Genomic DNA, 8,501 nt, shown 5'->3' with positions numbered 1-8,501 from the left:
CGATGCGTGAGAAATAAAGCCGGGACGAAGCAACGGTTTTTCTGCGGTTCAGACGGTCGAGTACTTTCACCAGTTAATCCGTCTGTCAAAGGACTAGTGACCCTTGAGCACCATTAGTATTTGTTATTTGGTGAAAATTTATTCAAATGGACCATCCGAACCACATCGAGATCCATTGCAAGGCTTAAGTGTTTACCATTCACACGTAAATGATGGAATTGTGATTTTCTCCAGACAAAATTGAGTGTGGGTGTAACATGTTAATTATGCATTATTTTGATGGAATGGACTTCATATACTTAATCGACATCATTATTGATTTGTCTTCGGTCGCAAAGGTAGTGTCCTAGTATTATTCAAATTCTGTTTCGTTAAATGTGCATGAGAAAACAAATGAATCGTAGTAATCTAGCTAATTGCCATTAAATTGGCAACATTACATATTACAAGTCATCCATAGCTTATTAATAGCCAGTGAACGAAGTTTTTGCCACTTAATTCAAGAGAAAAATAATGATATCAGTCTTTTGAGATGTAGTGCGGTGAAGAATGAAGAAAATAAGTTGGACAAAGGGATTAACACTATTTTTTTAGGCATGGTGGTTGGAGAGAAAATTGGCCCAAATTAATCAGGTGTGTATTCATCCCCTGCTACACATCCTAGCGGTGGCTTGCAGGGTACTAAAACAAGAAAAAAAATAGAGAAAGCTTCTAGATGAAATCCGAAACGTGACCCGGGAGTAGGTTATACTGAGAGGTAGAGTCACATTAAATTCTTTGTTAGAAGGGAAAATAATGGATTAGAAGGGTAGCGAAAGAGAATTTTTTACTCGGTTAAAGCCGGCAGAATTAACGAATAAATGAAGTAGGAAACAATGCTGGCAAAAGGAAGACATTCTCTTGAGAGGTGGAAAATAATTGTCGTTAAGGTCCGTCCAAAAACTACCTTTAATAGAAAGAAACCCTTGAATGAAAGTATATTAAATTTTCTATTGGTGGCATGCAAATAGTAATCAAATTTCCAAATTTCACCGTAGGAAGAGCTTTCTAAATATGGAAAGTTTTTTCTACTTTTATTGACTGTAAAGAGAAAAACACAAACGTTTGCTTTACAAATGTAGAAGATTATTTCAAACGCAGTAATCACATCTAACAACTAGTTCGTTGACGTATCCATACGCAAGACGCGATAGTAATTTTTAACGTACTTTTATTTTTCTTTGGGTAAAAGCATTGTAAACAAAAATTTGTAATACCGTGTAGTTTATTATTGAGATTTTTTAGTCATACGTATTTTCTTCTGTTTTCTCGTCCATATTTCTGGTCTTCCTCAAGTTGTGAACTGTATTGAACCCGAAATTTAGGAGAAAACTGTATTTAAAAGGAGGCCAAAAGATATACACGTAATTATAACTTCCCTTGCCCTCTTGCACTGTGTGGCTATCGCTGGCATAAAGGGAGAGAACATTCATTCACAAATGTTCCCAGTGATGAGTGACGCTGCCCTTCAGACAGGATGGTCCGGGTCAACTCTAGGTGACACTTCTGGGCACGCAAAACCCCCGCCCAGACTGAGAGTGATTTTTCGGGTACAAGATCTTCCTGGGAAACCATAGGCGGTAAGAACTGGCCCCTTAATAAGCTGATGCGTGAATGAAATAAAACTTTGTGCTTCGTACTACGTGATCTCTACCCTCACCTATCTAACCAACCTTCGGGTTGATAACTTTGGTTTTATTTTGTGGGATAATTCACAACGTACAGCTCCGTGAAGCCAAAAGATTTGGTTTTAGTTTACATTTAAGGTGTTGCAATCATTGACGGAATACCGTTTAACTTTCCCGGGTTTCAAACCTGAATCACGCCGCAAATGTTACATGCCAATTGTGTTGTTTAAGTTACAATGGCTACTGAACTACCCCCAATACGTTCTTCCGATGGAAACAAATAAGAAAATGATAAAATTTGGCTTTTTAAGATCTGTAAAGATCAAAAGTCATAAAATTATGACAATAACAGTTAATTCATTCGATAATTACGAAAATTCAATACGTTTTGACTTCCCTGCATTTCTGTTCGCCAAATCAGTAGGGGAAGTAGCTCAAAATTTCTGACCAGCTCATATGAAAGCAATGAATATACATAAAAATTCTGTCCTGGAGTTCAGAGATGGGTGACCTCCCATTTTAGGTGATCTAATTCATCATAATCAAGGGTAAGAGCTATTGTTGCACATAGCGTGAGACCATCTAAGCCATAGGAGCCAATTACTACGGTAATTTGGGGCAATTAGAAATTAGAGAGACACGTAAAGGAAGGATTCCCACATTTCCATTAAGCTATCAGATCACTCTAAATATGAGCACTGCAATAAATAGAACAATTTAAAAAAATGTAAGGTGCACTTATTCAATTTTCAAAATTTATACAAGACCTAAGAAAACGATAGTGGGTTAATCCTGACATGAAAATTACGTGTGGACATTAAAAACAGTGATTATATCGAATGTTTGTTTAAAAAACCACTTTGAACGTACACTTAAACTCATGCTCACTTGCATGAATACTTGCCTATGTAAATGATGTTTTTGTCGACGAAGCTTAAAATTTAAATTTTGAAAGTTAAAATTACGAAAGATTTTGTCTTGTTAGTGTTTCGTGCGAGGTCACATAGTGTGCTAAGTCTTACGAAGCGTGACATTCACTCAAAATGGCAGAGAACAAACCCATTTATTTCCTCTCCTTTTTTCGCCTATGGTTCCCTAAAAAAACTGTGAAACGAGAGAAATAACAAGAGTTGGGTGAAGCTGGGAGCGCCCAAGTTACTGAGAATCGAACTCAAGTCCTCGAGTCAGTAGCCGAATTCTCCACCCAATACGCTGACAATCCCTCCCCCCCCCCCGGTTATTTAAAACGAAAATAGTCCGAATGACAGTCAACCCAAAGGAATCCACGTTATTTGCGCGCATTTCCGGGGAGAAAACGGTGTCCATACTAATCCAGCAAGGAAAGGAACAGGATAGGGATGTTGGACGGGATGAAGGGAGGAAGAAGGTACTCAAAGATGAAGAGGGGCCTGATGTAGAGTAGGATGTTGTGTTTTGCTAGGAGTCACAACACATTTATTTAGGAGCTGTGTCCATCCAAAAACCTACCTTAACCGGTAGATAACCGAATAATAACTAATCCAGCAGGCGAGCACGAGGTCCGTTCGTTGCCGGATTGGGATCCCTGCTTCTCCCGAGCAGCTCAACTTCTTGGTTGAACCATACCCCATTTTTCTCAACCCCTACCGATGTCCGCGTTAACCCTCCCTCCCCAGTCTCCTCAAAGACCACGTGATCATCGTCCCCGCCACTTCTCCTCTTCTACCCCACCCGCCCTACCCTCCAACACTTCCCTCCGCTCCGCTTAACCTCATATCGCCGCCCCCCACCATATATACCGACCTCCCAACTCTCAAAACCACCCCCCTGCCCCCACACACACCGAACAACACTCATCTCCTTTGCTCCTTAAAAAGCTCACTTGAAGAATACCTTGGCTGGAAACGTGGAAATTCGCCAGGAGTCCGTCTAGTCCCATTGAAAACCCGTCACCCGTGGACCTTGCGCAAAGCTCCCGGCATATACAGGCGGAGAGGAAGTATACGCGGAGAAAAAAAGCGGTGAAAAAGAAATAATAAATATAATGCGACCCTCTATAGTCGGGTGATGCGAAAAAATCGTGAGGTGGTGTCGGGAGTTGATTTATTTTTTTTATTTTTAAGTTTCGAGGGTTTTTCCGGATTGTGGCTGCGTGTTAATGGGCGGAAAGTGGAGGGGGGAGGGGAGATCCGTGGTCTCCCTATCCCCTCTCCCCCAATCCTCACGTGGGTTGAATTTTATTTAGGGGAAAGAGGGGGAGTGGTGGTTCCTTGGAGGGGCGAGAGAGAGAGATAGAGAGAGAGGGTTGTCAAGTCAAGCGGCGGAGGGGATGTGGGAAGCCGCCTGATACCTCCCCCGCCCACCACAGGGGCCTTTATCGCCCTTATAAGATCAGATCAAAGGGAAATGCACTGCGGTTGAATGGGGAGGCTGGAACCCGGCCCCACCGTCTCACTCCTCTCAACCATCCAATCCACCCTTGAAGCCGCATTCGAACGAAACATGCTACGAAACGTCGCTCTTTGGACCGCGAGGGAAATCGGTGCGCTGAGTTATACATTTTTTGGGTGGAGAGGGGGCCCGGTAGAGGATGCAAAAGTCTTCTTCCCTCTTCATGCCACGTGAAAACGTCTGTGGGCATGCACGTCTGCTACATGGTTGGGAGCGACGTCGCTCTTTTTGCGGGGAATCGTAATTAGACTGAAGTTCTTGTTTTAATCACTCGACTCTCCATAAACGATCAGCGGCGGCACTTAGATCGGTCATCAAAACCATAAAAATGAATCAGATAAATAGTCACTTGACTAACACATACACGGAGTATTCAATGCATTTCACGGGAGAAAGAGAACGAAGAAGCATGCTGATAACGAAATGAACGAACGACGCTACCTATGTTATTGGTGGGGAATTTGTCGATGAGGACCTTTTGGCCATTTACTGCGACCTTTCGAATGCATTCGAATTTTTGCAGAACGACTTCTCCTTCTTCTCTTAATATCGCTTTTTCCTTCTTTTATCATTTTTGTTCAATCTTAAAATGAACACATTTCAAATGTCAAAGAGCTCAAAAATATGAAATAAGTTGAAATCCATTATATAATCATCAACGATGGGAGGCAAATAAAATACCATTTGAAGACTATCTCATTGAAATTTCTTGAAATATAGTCTTCGATTTCATCTAACTTAACGCTAACTTTCCTTACGCCTGCAATATGTTGAGTGTATTAGTTGAGCGCGTCAGCATTGCTGTGAGTAAATGCGGCTGTTAACTATGAGTATTAGTGTTTGAATTAAGGACTGAATTTACAGTATAAAGTATAACATACGTAGCGAGAACTATGTTAAAAACGTTCTGACTCAATGATCTGCCCATGGCATAATGTTAGCACTAAGAGCTTTGAATACAGCAATCGGTGTACGGTAAGGAAACGCACGACCCTGGTAGTCACAGGTCATGGGTGCCGTTCTCGCCTTAGGCATTGATGTTGTGTGTTCCCTTAGAATTAGTTGCTTTAAGAAGATGGTGCGATTTTTCTGCTTGTATAAACAGCGCATTTGGAGCACCTTGAAAAGTAATATACTACATTGACAGTAAAAACCAAGCATGTAATGCGTATCAAAACTTCTCCTTTTCACTAATGCTCCAAGTCTTTTTCAATTATAAACCCTTATCAAGGCCATTACTCTTACTCATTTTTTCCACTGCTACCGCTTTTCGACATTTTGACAGTAGGAACCTTTTATTGGAATTTGAAGGAAAATTTGCACACGTCGGTTAGGATATAAGCAATAGGGTATTAGAAAGCCTTTTGGGTGATCAGATCCATATAGAAAAGAATGATAATTTGGCGATATTTTTGCGAGCATTTTTGCGCCGCCAGCTAAAATGGATTTTTTTCTGAGAAGAGAAGAACACCTATCATGTAATATTCGGTTTACGTCATTTTTATCCCTTCAAACAATGAAGGAAAATTAAATGCTTAAATTGTGCAAAGAAATCATTCTACCACACGCTCCTACACGCTCAATTCAGCTATTTTGTAAGCATTTGCAAACCTTTCCCTTGCTAACTAATTTAAAGATCCACCATTATTTACGCAAGTATTAATTGGCACTCTTTTTGTGTGAAATTTGGAAAAAATGAGACATCATATTTGCAGGAATTAGAGGATATAAAAAGGTGTTATAATCTGTATCAAAAATAAGCACAATAAATGCTCCACATTAGATTATTCTTTATCTAATAACGCCAAATGCGTTATCTATAAATGTTCAAAATATTTCAATTATGCTCAGAAGAGGTGAGTACTATGCATGAAGCACACAATTAATGATTAAATAATAAAATTGCAACGGTAATATAGGGTGTATAGGTGATTTTGTTATGACTATCTTTTCCAATGGCCTATTCTATAAACAAAAATATTTTTTGGAATAAAAAATATTCCACTCGCTCAACCACGAAATCATACTCAATATATAAATTAAATCCATTAAGTTCCCACTAGAGGCTCACGAGTCTGCATCATATCTTGAATGATGCAATCCTTTGTACACATTTTCTCTTCTGCCGAGTCACAACCCGGGAGCGATGTAGAACTCGGTAAATGCAACACTTAAAAATATCAAGACCCTACGAAAATGAAAAAAAGCCATCCAGTTAGGGGAACACCACTCTGGGCAAAAAACCCTAATGATTTCAATTTCCTCTAGTGGCGCGAAAATAGTTGGTGCTTTTCATGAACGCGAATGGGTTTGGGGGAAATTTGCTTCGTCCAGACGACGGTAAAGTGTTGGTTGAAATTTGGATAATACCGCTTTATATATACATAATCCCTTCGAGAGGGGAACATGCAAAAACACGCAAACAGCTCGTGTATATATATTAGCAGGCAACGTAAGCGCCTCAAGGAGAGAGATAGAGAAAGGGAGTCCGAAGGAAAAGGAGAGAAGGAGCGAGAAATAGGAAGGGAATGGGTTGAAGGGGAATGCATGCGATTTACTGCATCGAATTGGAGAGGAGGAAAGAGAATTATGATTGCATCCGAATTCAGTGCTGCCGCCGCGGCGCGACGCGGTGTTTATAACTCCACCCACCCGCCGCGCTGGCAACACAGGGCGGCTTTTCGAATGGGGCAAGTCAAGTGGGGAGCCCTCCTCCCCTCAACCCTAACTTCCCCCCCCTGCCGTGCTCTCGACCCTATCTCCCCCATCCAATGAGCACCATCATGCGAAACGATGAAGAGTAATCGAGGATGGCGGGGATATTAAGGCAAATTGGAGCGCGTGCTTGCTTGCATACCCTATCTCCTCATCCACCCTCTCTCCTTCCCTCCCCATGCCCCTCCTCCCTCCTGTTTCCTCGCTTCCCACACTCTGGGAAAATCACAGCTTCGTAGGCTTGTGTTGTGGAGGGGTAGTGGTGTCTATAGTCTAATTTTCTGGACGCCCGAAGCCTAAATCGATCGCTTGACCATTCACGAGGTGCAAAGTGGAGGTTCGGACAATTAATCAGACGGAGATTAATTAATCCCTATCGTGTTCGCCAAAGATTAGTGGCGGCTACGAAATTAAAATTCTATGTTCCTATAAGCGACGTGTCTGCTCTTTTATTCAAAATTTACCGGGTGCACTTTTCTTCAAATCTCGATTTGAAGATTGAAAAGAAGAGATGAGTTCAAATTGTAGGGTTATTGAGGAGTTGGGGAAGGATGGAGGAGCTGAACGGATAGGAAGACAAAAGAATTACTGTTGTATTTTCGTATGGGGAGAGAGGGAAGATGACAAAATCGGGAGTTAGTAAAAAAACTTTGAAAATGACATTCGAGAAAATTTAGAGAGATGGCGGGACATCGAAGGGAGTTATGGAATGGAGAATGCTAAGCTGGAAAGAGGTTGGAAGAGAACAGGCATTTTGAAATGCATTTGAGGGCGAGAAAAACAATGAGATATCTATAAATGCAACAATCGACAGAAAAGGGGTATGTGGTGCGTGTATGATGGTGTTCAGGGACAGCCAAAAGTCAAATAACATAGGGCATCGTCATAGCTAATCATCCAAATAAGGTAGGGTTACGACGGTCCCTAAGGGCAACCAATTATTATTCGTTAAAAATTTTTATGATAAGAACACAAGTGTGACAGGTCTCTTAGGGGATTTAGGCTGGGAACCACTTGAAGAGCGGAGAGAACAAGCGAGGCTTAGACTTTTAGAAAGGTTCAGAACAAACGAGTTTAACTATGACACTGAAGGAATTATAATGGCCCCACACTACTTAGGTAGATCAGACCACAAAGATAAACTAAGGGAGATAGATTCCAGGACAGATAGGTACAAATACTCATTCTTTCCCCGAACAATCAGAAATCATAATAGTAAGAAACCGAAGTCACTTTAGAAATATTAAAAAGGTTGAATTTACAAGTCGGAACAAAATTAAACACTATAGAGATGTTAGGTATACTTTCAGGTGCAAGGTGTAGATTGAGTGTTTGCATGTATGTGGGGTGTAAGTGTTCATGCATGAATTTATGCCAAGTTTTTTTTTTTGGATATATGATTTTGTGGTTATTGCATGCGGTTTTTTTTTCCTTTCTAAATTACGGGTGGTGTCCTAACACCCCCCGTCACACGCCCTTGCGGCGGCTTGCGGGGTATTAAGTAGATGTAGATGTAGAATTATTACGTATTTAGTGATCTTCCTCTTGTGTACACATTATTATTCCCCTCTCCAATTTATGATATTTCCAACTTGCCTTCACACTTTTCAATACGATTAAATTTTCATTTGCCTTCATTTCCATGAATCACATTTTCATTAATCAAAATCGTAATTAATAGGAATGATA

This window comes from Hetaerina americana, unplaced genomic scaffold, assembly GCF_022747635.1.
Source record: "Hetaerina americana unplaced genomic scaffold, ioHetAmer1.1.p SCAF_9, whole genome shotgun sequence".
NCBI lineage: Eukaryota > Metazoa > Arthropoda > Insecta > Odonata > Calopterygidae > Hetaerina > Hetaerina americana.
The sequence above is the reverse complement of the archived record's forward strand: the minus strand, read 5'-3'. Positions refer to the sequence as shown.